Consider the following 23,609-nt stretch of genomic DNA (forward strand, 5'->3'; position numbering starts at 1 on the left):
TATCAGGGCGTGGGGGGAGCAGAAGTGGCAACTCTGTCTCACTTAAAACCTCACAAAGCCCAATGACAACTTGGTGACATGGCGAGTAGTGCCGCCATTAAATAAGTACCTGCTGGGATCACCGCCCCTGACATTGGGAAGCAGCATTGTCAGTACTGACACAAAGTTGAAGCCAAATGATGACGGAAAAGCTTGTGATCAGAGATTTGCAGATGGCAATATCATATTGTGTACGTCTGTAATACTGCGGAGCAGAAAGCAAACGGAGAAACTACTGCTCTACCTTATCTCCAGAACAACCACCATGGCGAGCAAACCCTTACAATTGGCCCCAAGTTCCCGGCGTCCCTTAAATGGGACAGGGGTGCGAAGAATCTCCAGGCTCAAAATGGTGTCCACTTTTAAAATTACAACTTGGAATGTCAGAACTCTGTATGAAGCTGGCAAATTAAGAAATGCCACAAGAGAAATGAGGCTGGGTATCCGGATTTTGGGAATTTGCGAGACAAGATGGCCAGGATCCGGAAAGTGTCAACAAGATAATATGACAATGTATTACTCTGGGAATGATGAGAACAAACATCGACATGGTGTAGCTGTAATAGTAGATGAAGAAATCAATAAATCAGTAATAAATTGGATTCCATTTTCTGAAAGGATAATGCTGTTACAACTTAAGGGAAACCCTGTTAACATAAATATCATCCAAGCTTATGCACCCACAGCTGACAAAAGTGAAGAAGATGTTGAAGAGTTTTATGAACACCTAAAAGAGATTAAAAACCTAACAAAGAAACATGATATAAACATAGTGATGGGTGACTTCAGTGCAAAAGTGGGAAGAGGGGGTGATGGAGAAATTGTTGGCGAACATGGCTTAGGCACCAGAAATAACAGAGGAGATCGCCTAGTCCAATTCTGTCAGGAAGAAGATCTAACAATAGCAAATATACCTGGTTTAAACTTCCACCAAGAAGACTGTACACTTGGAAATCGCCTCAAGATAACCAACATAATATTGTCAGAAATCAAATTGATTATATACTGATAAATAAAAGATTCCACAGTAGTATAAAGAGTGCAAAGACATCCTGGAGCAGATATCTCATCAGACCACAATCCCATAGTTCCAGAAGTACGTCTTAGATTAAAATCAGCTAAAAAATCACAAAAGAAGAAAAAGAAAATTGATGTAGAAAAACTGAAAGACCCGAACATAAATAAAAGTGCCATGACACAGCTTAACCTGCGATTACAACAGATTAACATAGAAGAAAATAAAAGTGTGGAATCTCTTTGGAATAGCTTAAAGAATGCCGTCGTAACAACAAGTATTGAAGAAGTAGGTTATGTGAATAATATAAAACAACAGGAATGGATGACAGATGAGATTCTTTCTCTTATTGATACAAGAAGAATGTATAAAAACAAAGACCTAGCCAGGTATACAGAAACACATAACATCATCAAGAAAAAAATAAAAGAAGCCAAGGAAAATTGGATGAAAAATTTATGTACTGAAATTGAACTGCTTCAGAAAGAACATGATAATTTCAATCTGTATAAGAAAATCGACGAAATTTCCGGAAAACTGAGGAAAAAGCAAATAGTGTCTCTAAGAGACGAAAATGGAAAAATAGTTCTAGAAGAAGAGAATAAAGCACAGATTTGGATAAAATATGTAACAGAACTTTTCAATGATACTAGACAGTAGCCTATAAATAAAAAAAGATAACATTCAAGGACCAGCAATCATGAAATGCGAAATAGAGAATGCTATACAAACAAGTAAAACAGAAAAAGCCAGTGGACCAGATGGTGTGCAAACAGAATTTTTAAAATTAATCGAACCAGATAACATCAAACTTCTTGAAAAACTATTTAATAAAATATATGAAAGTGATGAATTTCCATCAGATTGGCTCAAATCTACATTTATCACTATCCCAAAGAAACCCAAAGCAAATTCCTGTGGTGACTTCAGACTTATTAGTCTAATGAGCCAAACATTAAAAATATTTTTGAAAGTAATTCAGAATCGCATTTATAGAAAAAGTGAAGAAACTCTAAGTGAAACATAATTCGGCTTTCGGAATGGTTTCGGTACTAGAGAGGCCCTTTTCTGTACCCAAATATTGATACAAAAATGCATAGAAAAACAGAAATCTATCTTTACGTGTTTCATAGATTTTGAAAAAGCATTCGACAAAGTCAGACACACCAACTTAATAGAAATCCTTCAACAAATAAGGCTAGACGAACAAGCCATAAGACTAATAACAAATCTGTATTGGAATCAGTCAGCTACCGTTCAATTAGACAACATTATCACCAGTGATATTAACATCAAAAGAGGAGTGAGACAAGGATGTGTGCTCTCACCACTCCTGTTCAACATATATGCAGAGGTAATCTTTAAAAAAGCATTGGAAGAATGTCCAGAGGGAATCACAATAAATGGAAAGATTGTTAACAACCTACGATATGCAGATGACACCGTGCTAATTGCAGATAACATTATGGCTCTCCAAAAACTCGTTGACAGAGTATACATAGAAAGCCAAAGAATGGGAATAAATATAAACATCAACAAGACAAAATACATGATCATCAGCAAACATCCAGCCTCATAAATGAAACTGACACTCAATGGGAAAAATATTGATCAAGTGTCAAGATATAAATATCTTGGTTGCTGGCTTAATGAACGGTGGGATCCAGAAATAGATATAAAGACAAGGATTGAAGTTGCACGGCAGTCCTTCATGAAAATGAGAACACTATTCTGCAATAAAGACCTAAACATGGAAGTCAGATGCCGAATGCTGAAATGTTACGTGTGGTCTATTCTGCTCTATGGAGTTGAAACATGGACATTGAAGGCGACAACCATCAAGAAAATCGAAGCCTTTGAGATGTGGCTATACAGAAGAATGCTAAAGATATCATGGACAGAAAAAATTACGAATGAAGATGTCTTAAAATCCATTGGCAAAGCTAAACATCTTGTACAAATAATCAAGAAACGAAAAACATCATATCTTGGCCACATCATGAGAAACAGCAAATACCAACTTCTACAAACTATTTTGGTAGGAAGAATTGATGGCAAAGGAACTAGAGGAAGAAAAAGAATATCATGGTTTGACAACATCAAGACGTGGACAGGAAAGAGCAGTGCACAACTGCTCAGATTAGCACAAGAGCGCAGTTTGTTCGCCAAGATGGTCGCTGACCTTCGATAGAAGATAGCACAATAAGAAGAAGAATCACACATACGCAGTCGTTTCTCTACTTCAAAATAAGACTTGCACTTCTCTCCTCGACGTTTTGGTCATGAAAATGTTACTTGAATCTTCCTTGAGGAAACTTCATCTAAATGACCTGATGAGAGTATTCTCTTATATTGATGTCATCGATTTACCTAATTTCTAACCCATTTATAATCACTTTAAATTATTTATTTTTTTTTTCATTTATATCTCTCATGATGCTCTTTCTCTATGCAAATTTTTCTTCACTCTATGGTGTAGTTTCATTTGAGACGACGGCACGATTTTGTACATGATCCAAACTATTTACAGAAGTTTAGCAGAACCATTCAAGAGAAGGTTTAAAAAAGTTCATATTGTTTTCTATTTTGGTAACATTTACAGTCCACTTTAATTGCCAAGAGTTTTAGCGTTAATTACTAAGAATACAGGCGTTCATTTATTAATATATTACAATCACTGCATTATAAAATAAAACTGGTATTATGCAAACGAAATGAAAATGCCAGTCATACTGGCCGCAAAGAATAAACAAACTACTCAAGTTAACACTCCAGTTGCACTTCACAGGGATGGTAAAACACTACTTCAACCCTAACCAAAACGAGTAATTTTAAAAGTGATTTAAAGTATTACAATATTCCAAATTTCTTCGATTGGTTTTGATCAGAGCATAGAAAAAGCATGTATTTCCTAAGCTGCCGGATGACTCGTGTGTGAGGAATCATTTGCGCGTGGATTTCAGTTAATCATTTGCTAAACAGACTTCTTAGCTTCCTAATATCGGAAGCTAAGAAGTTTCGTATGGTGGTTCTATGCAAAGAAGGCCAAACTCCACAATCGAGGAATTGATATGTTGTCATGCAAGTGTGAGTAGAGTATTGAAACAGTATTCTAATCAGCAGAGTTTTCCAACCTTTCGTTATTACCTCTCTACTGCTGTTGAAGCGATCGAAATGTAATCACTAGATCAAGAGATCAGAGGAGATTGAAGAATGTCGAGGAAAAACAGTTGCCGAAGTGTGAGGTATTTTCATAGGTGATGGAAAGAACTAGGTGTGAATGTGTTTAAATCTACGATGTTGGGAGAAATTCACAAATTAGGTTTTAAATCACGTGTTACTAAGAGAAAGCCGCTTATGACTTCCAAGCAAAATGCAGCTGGAGTGCGATGGTATAAGCAAAATCTTTGTAGGGTCAAAGTCTTTGCTTTGACCCTTTCACCCTATTCCTCATGCGTGGTTTAGAAAATCGTCGAATTTTTGATTGCTAAACATGCAGTGAATGGCTAGTTAATTCACACTGAGGTGAGTAGATTCAAAATTTAACTAATGGGTTTAAAAATCAAAGGAGAATTTATGCATTTCTTTAAGTATTTATTATTTTTATATCTTAAGTTTTTGTTCAACAGGTTTTTTACTTTAAAATAAATTTTTGTGCATAATGGAGACAAAAAAAATTATACGGAGCTTCAAATAAAATAAAAAGAAAAGCGGAAATAGAACTTGAAAAAGAGAAACAGAAAGAACGGCTACTAAATTTCCCAGTCGGAATGTTTATACTCGTACCTCTTAGACTAAAAGATTTAAATTTAGATGTTAAAAATTTGTGGAAACAAGAACACAATAACGTGGGAAAACAGCGAGCATTAAGAGACGCATATGCGCAGCAATCATTAAATTAGGTGATCGCTGATGCTGCTGAAGTTAATACTAAAACAGCGAGGTTGTATAGCACTGTAAGAAATTGATAATTTCTTTCGTGCTTTGAGTAAAGGATGTGGTGCACTGTAAAATACAACAAAATTACACTTCAAACTATAGGACAAACACACAATATGTGTTCCATGGCCATCAAAGGATACCCGTTTGGTATCTTAAACAAGAAGTATTCGATAAAGAATGCATGAAACGTTTGATGAAATTTGCAACCTCTGTTCATGGTATGGGATTGTATGACCGCAGAGGGTCCAGGTAGGCTGTGTATTGTATTGTGAACAAAAGAGTCAATTACAAAGTGTACCGTCTTGCTGAAAAAGGAAATCACCATCACATAAATATTCTGATGCCCGTAACAGAAAGCGCTCAAGCATTTCTGTGATGGTGATTTCCTTTTTCAGCAAGATTCAGCTTCTTGTAGCGCTGGATTACTTCAAAGAAAGATAAATCAATGGCTGGCAAATTTAGCAGATTTAAACCCTATTGAGATTTTGTGGGGAATTACGAAGAAACGCCTTCAAGAAGTATTCCCAAGAGACAAAAATGAACCTGTTTCTAGTATGCGGACAACGGGCATCTTTTGATTAAAGAAAAAAAAAGACTGAACTGCTAGTAAATAATATGCCCAAATGTTTACGAACGGTCATGAAAGAAAGCTAAAGATGAGGCAAAAAAGTGCTATTTATCATGTTTCACTTTGACTGTAATTTGTGTGCTGTTTATTTATTTATTTATGTATTTTGCATTATCTATTTTTAACCACGTTAAAAATTATTCTAATATTGTGACTGATTTCAAATACTTTTCTTATAATTTATACTACATTTATGGTCTGTGTAGCAGAGTGAAAGTGGCCCTTGCATCCTCTTCGGCTTAGTTGTACGAAGTTAGACTTAGGTTAGGTCTAGTCATCGACGGAAAGAAAGTTTTCTAAGCCTATCTTCAACCGATTCGAGTTAGTCGATCTCTGGCACGGGTAAGCAGGTTTTTTTCTCTCAGAAAGTTATTTCTTTCCCACATAATAAAAGCACGTGGTGACACGTGCTTTTATTATGTGGGAAAGATATTTCCACATGAGAATATTTCCATGTGCGCGCGGAAATATTCTCCAACAGTCGCGGCTCACACATAAGCACTGCGACACTGCAGCACCCCAAGGAAAAAATTAAATTTTGTTTATGTTTTTAAATAATTACAATGCTTACAACATTATATAAAAGCAATACGACATGTTAAAGGTTACAGCTTATGTTTCGACATTGATTGAATAATTAATTGGAATTGTTTGATTAACGCTTTAGATTACGTAACAATTGGCCAATTGCAGGTAGACTCGCCGATATTCGTTTATGCTTGTGATTGCACGTTACAAGCAATTCCGACACTGCTCGTTTGGGCAGTGTCACTTACAGATAAATTGTATGCAGGCACGCGTTACTTCCGTGAGATACGAAACTTTTATTATTGGTGTTTGTTCGTGGTGAGGATGAAATATTTTTAATAAAGCAAATTTTTAATATGTAAATTTATTTATTAATTGGTTACTGACTAGGAAAAACAACATTTTTTTTTCTATATGCAGCACCCCCATTTAGTTAATGAAAGAGGTTGATAAAACATTTCAGTTATTCCATAAAATGTAATTTACAGTACAAAGAGGAGTTCAGACCTAAGGTTTGCAAAATATGTTGGAACATTCTATAAATGTCAATATTTGTGTGATAAATAAAAATAAACCCCTGAAGTCAAACATGGAAGGCAACTAAGAAAAGAGAGTGATGTAAAACGCAAATGTCCAGTAACACTTTGCCTTACACAGTGACTGTCTGCTTACTCGCAATTCATCTGACAATTCGTTCTATTCATCCAACACTTCCCACCCCAGGACAAGCCTCACTCCCTCACTCTCAACACTTTCGCGTAATTTTGAAGGAAAATCTCTTGCGCTTATCTTCTGATTATTTGAAACTTTTGGAAAATTATCTCTCTAGTAAGCTGTTCTCATAATTTATGTTTCAGTTAATCCCCCTTCCCCTTTTCGTCATTATAAAGCTTTGGAAATTATATTCCCTGAAACTGTCCTTAATGCCGACGCTTTACACCTCCACTATCTTTGATACCTTTCTTCACACCCTTTTCGTGGTTCTAATCCAGAAAATCCAAGAGAACAAAATCAATGATTTTCTTGTTGAGGTGTTATTTTTACTTGGTTCACAACATCCCATTCCTTGTTTTCACCAAAATCTTTTCGCCCGTTACGAGATGCTGCACAGTATCCTCAATGTAATACAGAGTATTCACATTTTTTTCATTTATCTTTGCTGAATTAGACTCCCTAACTGATATCTTTAAATGGAACCCCGTGGCCAGTCTATTTAAATCGTTCTGATCGGTACGGTGTCAATATATTTCTTTATATAGTTTTCCTCAAATTCACCACCAACTGCATATCTTAGAACATTTGCGTATGAACCACAGACTGTCCTCTAATTAATGTTGAACTACTGTAGTTTGAGGACAAAGACCAGTGGGAACCCTTTGATAAACTGTTCGTAGAGAAACAGCAACTCTGCACACCTCAGTCCCCTTTGGTTTTTATTTGAATGCCAATTTCTTCTCCATTCGCGAAATGAATTATTCACAAGCATGTGCCACACACTTACATACCAACTAACCGAGTTGCAGAAATTCCTTTATTTTTACTATAGTAATCTTATCATGAAATGTAACTACATTAAGCCACTCCGTAGCGAAAACGGAACAACGACGGTACGATGCGCCCTTCGGTTTGAAAAGAACTAAGTTAGTTGCTCGTTGTGACGAGAGGAATCTTTATCTTGATTATCTGCAGTTGAAGGTGGGTTATCCGACCAGATTCGGGGGTATCAGGAGGGTTTTCCTCTCCCTGAAACTCAAGTTTTTCATCCCGTACACGCAAATAGGCTATGAGAATACCTTCAATTTACAGACAAAAAATACTAGTGCGGATGTGCGCAGGAGATGTTGTGGTGTTTGGACAGTGATGATAGTATTAGCTGTTCTGTGTACTGGAAGATTGAATGGTGGAGATGGAGAGTTGTAGAGTAGAGTACTCTCTACTCTACAACTCTTGATGAGTCCATAGATTCGTTAGAGGTGTCACATGCTACTGCTATTACTACTACTAATAATAATGAAACTGGACTTCTACCAGGATAGGACTTGTTTCAATAATGTACAGAGAATATTTTCGTCATGTACCCAACTTCCAGCCTCTTCCTCACCAATCTACCTCAAAACTTTAACAACCATTCCAAAACTGTAAAGTGGTGTTTGCTGATTTGGTGATTTATTCTGTCCTTGGGAAGCTACATCATCTTTCCGTTCTGTCACTCGAGTGAAACCTTTTAACATGAAACATTCCTATTAAATCCAGAATGTAAAATGTCCGTGAATATCATTCTTTCACAACGGAGGCGAAATGATGCAACTTCTTCAGTCTGAACTTCTTTAAACTAATTCATCTTCAGTGCAACAATTCTCTTTCCTTTTGGAATATTATTTCTAGCAGTATACAAATCTTAAATAATTATAATCACTAACAATTACCGCTGTTACCTTCTGGGCTTCGTCCTCTCATCATTCCATCTAGTAAATGACTTTCCACATCTTTCTTTCTCTTAACAGCAACAGGAGGATGACTGTTTGGAATTTTTCTCTGTCTGTTTCTCGAGTTCCGTTTCATACTCCACTCTGCTTCGTTTCTATACCTGTGACTTTCCTGTTTTATGTCTTTTAATCTTCGTCAGATATTTCTACTATCTTTTGGTCCCTTCAAATCAAGTTTTTTTGTTTTTTTTTTTTACTGATAACATTCTCTGAAGTGGGTTTTCAAGTCTCCATAACCTTTGATCCTAAGGCTGAATAATTACCATGAGTTATATACTAATGCCAGAAGTATCAGCAACAAGAGGGAGGAGTTTTTTGACATTACTCAGTGCAACCATCGACCGCCATCCTCATCTGAACGATACCTATTAATCCTTCTTCATGGTCAAGCCGAGTCATGTCCGTCGCCAATTTCAAAAGCTGCAAAGATAGACAAAAACAAAGTACTGCAATGTTCTTTAGAATGTCGCGAATATTATCATCCTGCACGTATAGGTGTAACAGAATCTACCTTCCGAGAATTGTCTAAGGACAAGAAATTAAAATGGAAACGCCCGAGTTGTATTGATTCTTCTCCCCAAAACGACCTTAAAATTACAATTACGCTAAATAGAAGCAACGATGACTCAGATTTAACTAAAGCATTAAACAAAGACGATGGAGAAGTTGACGTAAGGGTTTTCCTAAGAAACTTTAGGAATCAGATCTTAGAAGACCTAAATGTCATCAAAGTAGAAATTAAAGACGATAACTCCACGATAAGAAGGGAATTGGAATGTGGGGGAGTTGAGGAGCGCGCTAGCGTGCACGTGCGTGTGAGTGGTTATACAGCTAATACATACACCCACTGAGTAATCCATCATTAGCCTAAGCAATCTACCTGATAACAAATGTACAAAGCAGTGGTGTAATCATTTAAACAAAATTACAATCTTGAGAAAGTTGGGTAATCAGCAGGGTCTGAGAAATGCAACCGAAATTCAAAATTCAAAAAATCTCCAATTAAAAAAGAGAGCTTTTGTCTCAATTTCGGTGATATTGGCTTAGTACACAGTTATTATTATTATTATTATTATTATTATTTGACACCTCCAGGGAGTCCAAAGACTGATCGAGGGAGAGTGTGCCAACAGCATCGAACGATTGGTCCCCTTCCAATTACTAACCAGTTATCTCTTTTTTTTCCCCCTTAACATCTGAACAAGCAATGCAGAATATAAATGTACACGTAGATGTTCTCTTCATACCTCGTAAAGATGACTCACAATTGGACTGAATGGCTTGTTGAAAAAAATGCGTATATTCTTTAATGTGGACTTTCTCAATATTGCAATTTTTAGTTCATTATAACACGGCTTCGAGCATTCTGTCATCAGGTAGATAGATTGCACTGAGGAATTTGCTAGTGAACGCGTTTGACACACACACACACACACACACACACACACACACACACACACACACACACACACACACACACACACACACTTTGCCTAGTTCCATTAGACTCCATTTTGTTTCTTTGAAGTAATTTCCTTGCAATATTCTGTCTTATATCAGCAACGCAGCCTTTTCATCACTCTCTGCAGATCCCAAGGTTTCTCTCTTATCGAATAGCAGTTTGTTGATCAAGTCACGTATGTAGCCACGTTCCAGGTGGCTTTTCTGTACTGATTGTTATATTTACGTTGTTTGTTGACTGTGGTCCTGTTATCTGATATATTGATGTGGTTTTTCTGTTAAGATTGAACCCTCTTTTAACATAGCTGTGCAGTGCCGTTGAAGTTTTAATTTAGTATTTTGTGCTTTGTCACTGCGGCTAGAATATCTGTGGCATTTTCATTTTGTTCCCAGGAAATGAGATGGAATATTTTATATTGCAGTGATTATAAAATCTTAAAGGTTAAAACAGAGATACCCAATAACAAGGCATTTGCGTATCTGAAGATGTTTTCGCAGATAGATTACGTTTTCATTTAAGTGGGACTTCGGCAGAGTTAAAGCAGCGCGACATCACTGAAATGATGACTGAAGTGCTGCAAGTGACTTTAAAATCTTCGAATCATAATCGATTGTGAAGGATTGCAGAACACTCAAAGATTGTGAACTTAATCAAAAAAAGGTGTGTTGAATGTCATCAAATGCCTTGCCGATGTCAATTAAAATAACGACCAAGGCTTTGTCAAATCATTCTGCTGCACTTCTACAAATACGGTGGAACATGGACAAAGTCTTGTGTACGTCGTGTCATCTCAAATGGAGCGAAAACAAAGAAAATAAGAGAGCGTAGACGAAAGAAATTAATGACGAGCTAAGTCTGAATTTCAAGTGACTATAAATGAGATTCTTATTTAGGCTATCGCTCTAATTAATATACGAGAATACGCCGATCGGTTCATTTGGTTCAAGTTTCTGCACGGAAGTTGGGGCTTAAATTTCCGAGAATAAGTGTAAAAGAGTGATTTTAAATAAAGAAACTACTATATCTTAATTACTTCCTTCTCATTTGATTTATGAGTCTTAAATTTCCATTACTTAAAGAGAACAGTGTCAGTAATCCAAGCTGAACATCATAACTGACACCTCATTATTATCATGTCAGTAAACTTGTATATAGTAAAACGAGTATTAGTCTAGAATCAATTTTTTTTTATAAATTTTAGCAATTTTTATTATAATTCTTAGAAAATGATCCTCTTTAATACAACGCACTTTGCATCATAATTTCCAAGTGACTTCTAAGTATAAGATCCTGTTTGCAAACGAAATTAATACAATTCTAAATTAGCACTCAATTATAAAAGTGGAACATTTTAAATAAACGTGAAACCAAACAATAATAACAAGAATAAAATAAAATTTAATTAATTAAAAGTTGTTGTTTTTTTAATCCAAGAAAGTCTAATAAAGATTGACATTGATGTTTATGGTGGAAAAATGTAAAACGACGTTGCCCACAAAAAATATACAGACGATGGTTTACCAAGTGTTACACAGCAGTGCTAGGACAGCACTGATTTTTCTTTTTGGTTTAATTTTTAATAATAATTTTCGATGTTTGAACTTCATACGAGGAGGGGGGGGATATGTATAAAACAGTCGGTGAAACTTAGTAAAGAAGAAGTGAATTGCAGGAATTCTTCCCTCGTCCAAGAGATTCTACGTTGATTATATAAAAATTCTCCTCAGCCAGTACAACATGGAGGCCGATAAAAGGTTCAAACCTCGTGGTAGCCAAATTTCGAGATAAAAAATGAGCGCATCCTTGGGAATGGTAATTATAACTCGATATTAAGAGAAGTCTCGAGTCGTGTCAGGAAAATTCACTCCAGAATTCTCACAGAACAAAAACTGAAATATTTTCCGACTGGCTGGTGTTCGTTATGGCAAACACAATGTTCTGTTCTTCACACATTTCTAGACTTCTCTGAATAGAGATCTTCCGCCCGTAAAGTGCGAAGCCACCCAAAGTAATTTAAACAAAATGATGAGCCGACAAAACTTCATTCATAAAGAAGACTGCATGGGCGGGATCATGGAAACAGTGTACATGCCTTCAAAGAGTATTTTACTTGCAAGGAAAGAGTAAAAGTTAAGCAAATATGTGAAAGCTTGCAGCAGAGTGGGAAACCCAGCTTCATATCAGCAGAGGAGTTCCCGAGAAAGGATCTTTATCAACCTCTAGTGCTGAATTGTGTTACGTAACTTTTCAACTTTCTGTGGAACCCGAAACTCCATTCAGCAAACTCTGCTTTACTGTCAGTGATGTGACGACTTTAGTGTCGCTGTTTGGATAAATCTTCGGTAGGTCCTTGTAAGCATGCTCGATTTGAAACTCTAATAAGAGTTGAAAAGTAGTGATTCTCCTACATTCCTACAAATTTCGCGCTAATGCGGCTTGTCTTTTCGGTGATGTGAAGGAAGAGATCTACTTTCTGAGAAAATGCTCTGTCACATATTTTAGAGGTGACAGGTTCTGGGTCCTTGATTTCATTCTAATTTTGAGTAGTTTCCATTATGCCAATGATACTGCGATCTCTTCAAAAGCTGACAGAAATTTATCTCGCTAAGCCAGCATGAAATGTTTCATATGACTTTAGAATTATCAAATATTAATACTTATCCGCTTGTTTGTTAACGTATTAGTGGGAAGATTAACTCGCGGGAATAAGCGCATTCACAACCTGTAAAGACAAACGAGGTGGTTTATTAATGCTAAATTTAAACTACATTAATAACTGAAATGTTAAATCTTTCAATGCACATCAATACAGAATGTAATCGCTCTTCTAAAAGAGAAGAAAGATCTCAAATGCGCATTTAGTTCATAAAGGCGTCACGAAAAATTAATAATGTAACCGGAGATGCACGGTCCATTAGCGCACCCAGGGAGTGGGTCATGGGGCCCTGACTCCCCCCAAAAGAAAAAGGAAAAAACACTAGAAAAATTTCAAAAAATATTTTCCTAATTAATTTTTTTTTTTTTTTTTTAAATTTATGTTGTGTCGTGTCTTCTATTTCTATGCTACTTATGCGAACGCAAGGCAAACGAAGGAGTGCTCGGGCTCAACTTCGTTTGCCCGAGCCAGGCCAGAGGAGATCACGGGTATCATGTATTGGTAGATGCTCAGTCATAGCTCGTATGTAATGCGTAGTGTGTATTCTCAAATCGTCTACTCAACTTCCCCCCCGCCCCAAGATTAAATCTTGAGTGCTCGGCCCCCTCCAAGATTAAATCCTAAGTGCGCCACTGGCACGGTCACAATAATCGGAGGTAGAAGATATCAGGAAGAACAGTGATGAAGTGTCAGATATGCAGCTATTCGAGTCCACTCACAAAAACCCTGAAATGCCAGGAGATAAAAGAGGGCTTTTGAAACCGGAAGTGAATTTCATAAGAAATGCCACTTTATTCAGTTGGTTGTATGTCAGTTATTGCCACACATACAATTGGGATTTACTGTTGTAGATAGCATGAACAGCTATTCTTTTAATGGGGTTGTCTGTTCGGATTTCTTTGGATTTCCTTGTAGAGAGTTATGTAGAAGCTTTTCAATATCTGAAATTGTATTTTTTGTTTTATGCTTCATATTCTAGTACAAAATTTTGACAATTGTATGTATAACGTATGAGCAACAGCTCGTCCAGGTTACGATATGCATAAAGTTACAAAAAGTTGTGTATATAATGCATTATCATTATATACATATGTACATCCATATAATGTTCATATTATATATTATTATAATATAATAACATAATAAAATCACAGTAAATACTCTAATATGTAGAGAGAAAGTGGCATAATTTTAATTAGGAACAACAAAAAAAAAAGTGGTTAAACAGCATTTAAAATTTTTCCATTTTGCAGCTCCATCTGGATCTTTTTAATACCAGTTTCAAAACCAATCATTTATACAAATATTTTGAACAGAGCATCTTCATTTCTGTGTGAAAATAAATATTCGTTCATTCGAGTTTTTTATTTTTATTTATTTATTTTTTGTTAAAAGTAGTGTAGTGAATAATTTTGGAGCTAAATAAGTATAACATTGGTGTATTGCTTCTTGATTTGCTATGGGAAGGATATATTTTATGCCCGTATGTCTACAAAGGAAAGTATCTTGTTTGATATTTACGTATTCAATGTCGTTTATTTTATGAATAGCAATACCCTATAAGCGTGTAAATAACTAAGGGATAGTATGTATATTATGGTGTATTTATTAAATTGCAGTATCCTTATATTTAGTTAAGATTTAAATTACTTTATTCTGATACGAAACTAAAGGTTTCAGCGTTGGGCGTACTTAATATACCATATTGTAGTGTGCTTTGAATCGCGCAGAATATAAACTTTTTAGCATATTTTAAATTGAAGAATCTCTTTAGGTAGGAAAGTCTGTTTAGCATAGCTCTTACTTTATTTATGACATCGGTAATATACGGTTTCCAGCTTAAATTACTATGAATTTTAATCCCGAATAAATTATTACATTGACATTTTCTATTACCTCATATTTGCAATTTGAATTTGTCCTGCAATTCCAGTCATGCAAAATTAATTCGGCAGGGAAGTTCATTTTGTATTTCGCAAATTAAAATTTACATATATCATTTTTGAGACAGTCAGACTGAGTTTATTTGACTGGAACCAATTTCTTAGTTTTATAAGATCCGCATTCACTCTGGTTTGCAATTGTTCGCCTGTGTCCGTAAAGAAAATACGGACACAGACGAACAAAGATATCCTAAGACAGATCCTCGCGGTACATCACAGTCTAGTGTTTTGGAGCTGCTATAGCTCTTATTTAATTTTACAATTTGTGATCTGGCATTTGAGTAATTTCTGAACTAATTTAGAGCAGTACCTCGTATTCCTATGAGTTCAAATTTCTTTTATTAAAATTTCATGTGATACAGTTTCGAAATCTTTGTGAATATCTAAAAATACTGCTAATGTTAGTTTATGTTCATCAAGGGATAAACTGTGTCTATGATGCTGAGTAAAGCATGTTCTGTGCTAAACGTTTGCCTGAACCCAAATTTATTCTTTGAAGAAAAGTTGTTTTTGTCCAAAAAATTTCATGAGTCCAATTTTTATCAATTTCTCTAATATTTTCGAAAAGAGCGGTAGAAGAAAGATGGATCTGTAATTTTTCAAATTATTTTTGTTTCCCCATTTTGTGAATAGCACAACTACGGTCTTTTTAAAATCCGCTGGAAACGAGTCTGTCATCAATGATAAGTTAAAACTATACATTACAAATTCCATAATGTACATTTAGCATTCTTTTTCAATTCTAGTGTTAATACCATCATATCATGAAGTTTTGGTTGTTTTTAGGCCAGCTATAACACGTTTGATTTGGTTTTCACAAGTGGGGAAAATTTATATGGAGTTATCAATTCTCTTGGGAGTACAATTTTTGGTGTGTCTAATCCTCTGTCTGTATTTTCTGTATTCCTATCGATATCTTTTAAGTATGAGGCGTGTTTGTTTGGTTATATATTGGCCGATATATTTATTCACAAACTTACATTGTTTTCTGTGGTTTACTTGGCATTATAGGAATTCATTTCTGTACTATTCGTTTTTACTTTCTTTTAGTTTATGGTGTCTTAGATTTCTACAGTACTTGAAACTGTGTTCATAATATTAAATAATCTTGAGAGGATCCGCTATTCCTCAGCAAGTAAATATTCACATTCCCAATTATGAGAACATTGTCACTTCTGATCTCATCTAGACTACACTCGAGTTCTTATATATATATATATATATATATATATATATATATATATATATATATATATATATATATATATATATATATGGGAATAAATTTTTAACTTGGGTATATTGTATATTAGGATAACCAAGCAATTTTATATGCTTGGTTATTTTAGCTCCTAATCCCAAGTATGCAAACAATTGTATTACTAAAACCTTGGTATTTAGGGTCTAGCTACTCACTGAGGAGACCTCAAAAAAGGTCGAAACCGGTCTGGGTAGTGACCCCACCCATAATGCATTGCAGTATACATCTTCTAGTGAGATGTGCTTTACATTATGGGAAAATACTAAGAATAGTGATCAAAGCTTTAACCACCTTTACAATGAGTTGCCCTGGTGTTGTACCATCTTTAGACTTGAACTTTGTTTCAGGCGCAAACTTAATTGTTTGCATACTTGGGATTAGGAGCTAAAATAACCAAGCATATAAAATTGCTTGGTTATCCTAATATATATATATATATATATATATATATATATATATATATATATATATATATATATATATATATATATATATATATATATATATATATAAGAACTCGAGTTCTTATATATATATATATATATATATATATATATATATATATATATATATATATATATATAAACTCGAGTTCTTATATATATATATATATATATATTAGGATAACCAAGCAATTTTATATGCTTGGTTATTTTAGCTCCTAATCCCAAGTATGCAAACAATTAAGTTTGCGCCTGAAACAAAGTTCAAGTCTAAAGATGGTACAACACCAGGGCAACTCATTGTATATATATATATATATATATATATATATATATATATATATATATATATATATATATATATATATATATATATATATATATATATATATATATATATATATATATATATATATATATATATATATAAAATCAGCTAACGCCTATGTTGTTTCCGTATAGGGATTTTATATTTATATATATATATAAATATAAAATCAGCTAACGCCTATGTTGTACCCGGATAGGGTAAACGGCGGGGCCGTTTACCCTATCTAACTTTTGGAGACTGAGTGGGCTTTTCAATCTCCACTGGTAGCCAATCAGAGAGATAGCTGGACCAAGGCTATCACTGATTCATCGGTATGCAGTGAAGAAGGCGGCAAGCTAGTGCCACAATCTCGTGGTCTCTAACCCTAACACAATATTTTTAATGTCTGAGAATATTGTGGGTTCTACCGTCGATTTTCTTGAGTTTAGACGAAAAACCCGAGTTTCCGGGAGAAAAAACCCGCTAGCCCGTGTCAGAGATCGACTAACTCGGGAACCGGGCCGAAAAAAGGCTTAGAAAAATTTCCTCTAGTCGGCGACTAGATTTGAACCACCAAATCCTTTCTTCGTGCGGTCAAGCGCTGTAGAGTGCAAACGCTACTTCTACTGAGCTACACAGGTTCTTTCTTATATTTTTATATATATATATTATGCTGCTCTAAATATAAATTGACATTTTCAGCAGATTTCATTTTTATTTTAGTAATGTTATTAACAGATATGGAATTTCGAATATAGGTAATCACACCTCCAGATTTGTTATAATTTCTACATTCATAATAAATTTGAAATAATCTTAAATGGTACAGATCAATTTCTTCATCTTTCACCCAGATTTCTGTTAATAGCACAATTCACAGGCAAAGTGAGGAGGGCCTGATTTTCAAACATGTTTGAACTTGTCGCAGCTTTTAGAACCATATAAGACTCATGCTAATTTTGATAATTTTTCACGGAACACTTATTCACTTTCCGAGGAACATAGTTTGGGAAACAGGTCATAAAGTATCGTGCGATGTGAATTTCATAAACGTTTATAGTCTATCCAAATATCTAGTTAAATATTATTATATTATATTTAGCATTAATGTTTCTCTTGTAACATACACAAAAGAGCAATTGAAGATTCTTATATTTTTTGTCTTATAATACATCAATGGCGATGTTAATTGTTTGACTCAGGCCGCGATCTTATCTGGAGAAGGCCCTGCATTTGGATTTTAACGAATCGTAATTTATGTTTACTGCAATAAAATACAAATTTTTCTCAAAAACAGGTCTTCCAGACTCACGTGGTTAATAAATCTTCAATGAGATTTATTAACTTTCATAATATAAAGAATTTTATCTTTAAAGCTAATCTGTGTTCATTATCAGTGGGCAGCGTGTAGTATTGCAAATTATATTCCCCGCCCCGCGTGCTATTTTTCGTGTTGCTCCCACCTACGAAAAGCTGAAGAGAAGACAGTATGAACTGGAACAGAAACAATGCTAGAAGTAATTGAAATAAGGGGAACGAAATTGTTGTTTTGCTCGAATCTGTTCGCCCCAAAATTGTTGGTATAAGTGAGACTTGGTTAGATGACGATGGCATCCTGACAGGAATAGAGATGAACGGATATGATATTTTTCGTGAAGATAGACAGGGAAGAAAGGGAGGAAGAGTACTGTTAATGGTAGCAGATGAGTTGTGCCCATCTAAGGTGGAATTGCAACATGCAAATAGTTGTCACGGTTTTGAGCCAGCATGGTGCGAGGTAGAAGTAAACAGGATGAAATATTTAGTTGGGTGTTGCTATAGACCTGGTAATATGCAGAGTAATGAGATGGAAATGTATATACAAATTAGTCTAGCTAGCAAGAAACGAGTTATCATTATGGGCGACTTTAATTATGGTAATATAGGCTGGAAGCAAGAGACTGCATCTGAGGGTAAAGAAAATGAATTTTTGGAATTTTTGAAAGATTTTAGATTTTGAAAGAAATTACCTTAGGCAGCATGTAACGGAGGGTACACGAGGATCAAGAGTATTGGATTTGATCATCTCATCAGATGATGTTATTATAAATGAGGTGTCAAATCTTCCACCAGTAGGTGAGAGTGACCACGAGTTGATCAAGTGCAGGGTGATCAGTCATTCGAGGACGTCTATTAGAAAGGGATATATGTGGAATTATAAGATTGGTAATTACGAAAAGCTCAGGAAACAGCTTGCGATAATAAACTAGAAAGAGGAACTGGATGGAAAGGATATCAATGCTGCTTGGGCCATACTCAAGAACTATTTGGTGGAGGCAACATCACAGTGCATTCCAAGGGTCAAGAGGGTAAATAGAGTGGGTGTAAAATGGATGAATCAAGAGATAAGGTATGCAATCTGGAAGAACGTATTATGGAAGAAACAGAAAAGAGTATTTATAACAACAAGTTGCATGAGAAGTACAAAGAGCAAGCGAGGAAGGTGACTAGCTTGATAAGGGTAGCAAAAATGCAGTATGAGCAGCAATTAGCTGAAGCGGCCAAACAAAATCCTAAGAAGTATATTCGATATGTCGCCAGTAGAAGGAAGAATGATTATTGTATGGAAACATGATAATAATTACTGCTGCAGAGGATATAGTTGAGATGTTTAGTGAGCAATTTCTAAAGGTGCATGATGCCACATTCTTGTGAATGTGGCATCATGCAGAACTTGAAAGCAGTGGTAAGTGAACAGGAGGTATATGAGGAATTGAATAGACTTGATATAAATAAGACTGTGGGACTTGATGCTATTTCACCACGTGTCTTGAGGGAATGTGCCAGAGAGTTAAGAACAGCTTTCGTATATCTTTTCAACATGAGTCTCTCACTGGGTCAAGTTCCAAAAGAGTGGAAAGAGGGTAAAATGTTCCAATTCATAAGGGAGGTGATAAGAGTAAGGCTTTGAATTATAGACCAGTCTGTGTGTCTGGAGTTGTGGTCAAGGTATTAGAGAAGTTAGTTAGGAATAAGATTCAGAATTGGGTTGACAACAGAAAAATACTCTTTGGCGTCCAGGATGGCTTTACTAAAGGAAGATGGTGCTTACTTTTTATAATAAAGTGACAAATGCATTGGATAAGGGTGTTGCAAATACAGTGGTATACATAGATTTTGCAAAGGCATTTGATAAATTGCCACATGACAAGCTGGTAATTAAATTGGAACGGTTGGGGCTGAACAGTAGATTGGTTCACTGGATTGGAGATTGGTTGTCTGATAGGTATCAGCGAGTTGTCTATGGAGGAGCGATATCCCAGAAGAGGAAATTTACTAGTGGTGTACCTCAAGGGTCTGTTTTGGGTCCATTGCTGTTTAATTTGCATGTAAATGATATCTGGAGAGGTCTGAATGGTGATGTGCAGTTGTCTGCAGATGATGCAAAGTTGGGGAGAGCTATCAGGAGTAGTGTGGATGCTGTAGCTTTGCAAGACTTGAATACACTGGCTGAATTGGGTAAATAAGTGGGAATGTCAATTCATTGTTTCAAAGTGTAAGGTTTTGAAATTTGGGAAGCAGAGATGGGATGTAAAGTACACAATCTTCGCAAATATCTTGGAAGAAGTAGAGGAAATGAGAGATCTGGGGGTGATTGTAGACAAGGACCTAAAATTTCATGGATATGTTACTAAAATTGTGAAGACAACACAGCGGATAATGGTAATGATGCAGAGGACATTGACTTGTAGAAGTAATGGTTCCTTTGTATAAGGCTTTGATCAGGTCACACATGGATTACTGTGCACAGATCTGTCACCTGGTTTTCAAAAAGATGAAATTGCGTTGGAAAAAGTTCAGAGGCGATTGACTAAGGTGGTTTCTGGTCTCCGGAATGTAGAGTATGAAGTCAGATTGACAAAATGCAATTTGCAGAAATTGGTGGATTGGAGGAGGGCAGGATATGATTGAGACATATAAGCTGTTAAGAGGTTATTACCAGTCGGGGAGGTTTTGCACAGAATGGGTGAGGATAGCAGGAGAACAAGAGGTCATTCCTGGAAGCTGTATAAGGAGGGTGTGAGCAAGGGAGTGAGGAGCAGGTTTTTTGCATGGAGAGTGGTGAGTGATTGGAATGCTTTGCCCGAGAGTGTGGTGTGTGCAGAGACAGTTATATATTTAAGGCACAGTATGATAAACTGTGTGTATAACAGTGGACCTCCCAAAATGAGTCTTTGACTCCATGGAGGTTTTATAATAATAATAATAATAATAATAATAATAATAATAATAAAATGTTGTATACGAATAACAAGTGTTCGAATACTTGAATCCAATCAGAGAATGAGGTCTAGACACCATGAAGATGCTCCATTTGGCATTACAAGTGAATGACTATCTTTGTGAAGGTTGCTTAATGGGAGAAGAATGACTATTCTTCTCCCATTGAGCAAAGTATTCAAATCACAACTCGACTGTGGTTTGAAATGCCTGCAGGACGAGCAACTTCAATAGTACAATTAGGTTTACTAGTGAGGAAGAGGACTGCCTGGTATTCGGATATTGATGTGAACCACATGAAGCAAGCATTGCAGATCGAGGGAAAAGGTATTTGAATTCAAAGTGCAAGACCGCCCGAAGCGGGGAAAAGTTTGATTCAGCCACTGCCCAGAATTGAACGGATGACGGTACGTAGAGTTCACATGTGAAATGCTGTCTATGACATAGTTGATTAGCTGTGATTGAACAGACTTAAGGACGATCTTCTTTAAGATGAATGATGCTCTGTTTACGGAATTAAGATAAATACAACAAAAACAAATAATAATAATAAATAGTGACAATGACAAATAACAAACAACGATTGCCAAATAGATAAAGCACGATGGGATTTAACTCAAATCTGAACTTTTACAATCTAAAGCTATTACGGGATTCAACAACATAAATTATAAAGATATACAAGAAGCGCATAATTTCGAACTAATCAAGAATTGCTGTAAGTTGGACTTTTCATGAAATGTTATTTCTGTGAATGAGTAATCAAGTCTTTCACAGAATCAACGCCCAAAAAGTATTGTACCAAAAGATATCGCGAACAGATGAGATTCAAGGAGGACACCAAGTGAGTGTTTTGAAACTCCACTGATTAGCAATGGTCGTTTTCTTTACTTAGGCACAATACTTTTATTATGAATTTTTTTTTTTACTTGTTCATATGAAAAAAAAACAACAAAACTTCAGATTTTAGCGCGAAGGATCGTAGAAGACGAACAGGCACATTTTTCTTAAGAATTATGTTTATCCTGATATTAATTATTATAACATTTTGTTGTTTCCATATAAAGGTATATATAAAACCGGAATGTTATAATCAAAGTTTAGAATATTCTAAAGATTAATGTCATATACTCTAGTTGGGTATATAATAATTACTGTATAATACAGCATTATAATATGATTTTTATGTAATAAAATTTGATTGAGAATCCGAAAGTTGCACGTTTACCGCATATTTCAGAGTACGTGAAAAATGTCATCATTTCAAGAGTTACGTAATCATTGCAGAAATTCACGAATTCCAATTATTAGCGTAAAGTGAATTTCAAATACTCGTGGATTAAGAGAAACGTTTACCGAGTTATCCTACTGAGTCAGATCCTATAGCAACGTTTAAAGAGAAAATTATACAGTACAGGTAGTTCCTGCATTTACGAATTAATTGGATATTGGCGACCGCTCATAAATCGGGAGTTTATTTGCCTCAGAAATGATGCTATAAACGAGAGTTACGTTTTTTAGAAGTAATTTATAAAATGAATGTTAAATGATAAGAAAATGCTTCACTGGCCAAAGTTTACATATTTAAAAAATAACATTTCTCTATCACCGGGTGAACCGCAGAGGTAGTAGGAATGAATATATCAGGAAGTTTCGGTGCATCGTTTTTAGAGACGGCCTCGAGTGTCATCTGCTTCGTTGACTTTCGCTTGTTTTCGTTTAAAATTGCAAGCAGGAACATTATTCATTTCGCGGAAAATTTACTAAATCGTTCAAAGTCTGAATCTTGTGATTCAAACTTGAGCTTTTTGAAGTTTAAATGCTTCTTGTAGACCTTTTAAAGTGAAAAACCGAGATGGAGCTTCATATACATTATCTTCTTTGTCTTTTTCATCTTCGTTTCTTTCTTTCTTGTTCCTCTATTAAAGGAGATCATTGGGTGAGAGTTCCATAGTGTGAGATTCAAGCAGATCATTGAATTTCAGAATTCACAATCTTTGTTGGGTCTTGAAAGCCTTCGAAATTTTCATTAAACTGAGAAAAAAGTTTATGCAATACTCCTTTCATAGTATTTTTGGAAACTTTATGAAGGCCCTCTGCATTACCCGAATTGCGTCTAAAATGTTGAATCTCTTAAAAAATACTTTGATAGAAAATTTTCCATATTTATCAGTTGCTTCTATAAACATTTCGAAAGTCTTTTTTTTAGAAAATGTGCTTTCAACATCGCTATCACTCGCTGATCCATTGGTTGTAAAAGAAAAGTTATATTTGGAGGTAAAAAGACTATTTTTACATTCGGGCAAATGTAAGCTACTGATGAGAGATGTCTAGTTTCAATGTCAATTATCAGAAGCACTTTAAATACAATTTGTTTTTTCTAACAATAAAGTTTCATTTCATTAATAAAGTGATGCGTAAGCCAATCTTCGAATAGGGAACCCGTGAGCCAAGCCTTATTTGAATTCAGTATTACTGGGAGAGTACCTTTATTAATTACTTTCAAGCTTCTTGAATTCCTGATCAATGCACAAATAAGGTATTTAATTTGCAACAGCCTGCAGCATTTTCTTCTAACAGGAAAATGATGCGATCATTTGATGCTTTGAAACCTGGCACTGATGATTCTTCTTTTG

This window comes from Typopeltis vanoorti, chromosome 24 (genome assembly GCF_054136105.1).
Source record: "Typopeltis vanoorti isolate ZY-2024b chromosome 24, IOZ_Tvanoo_1.0, whole genome shotgun sequence".
NCBI classification, from domain to species: Eukaryota; Metazoa; Arthropoda; class Arachnida; order Uropygi; family Thelyphonidae; genus Typopeltis; species Typopeltis vanoorti.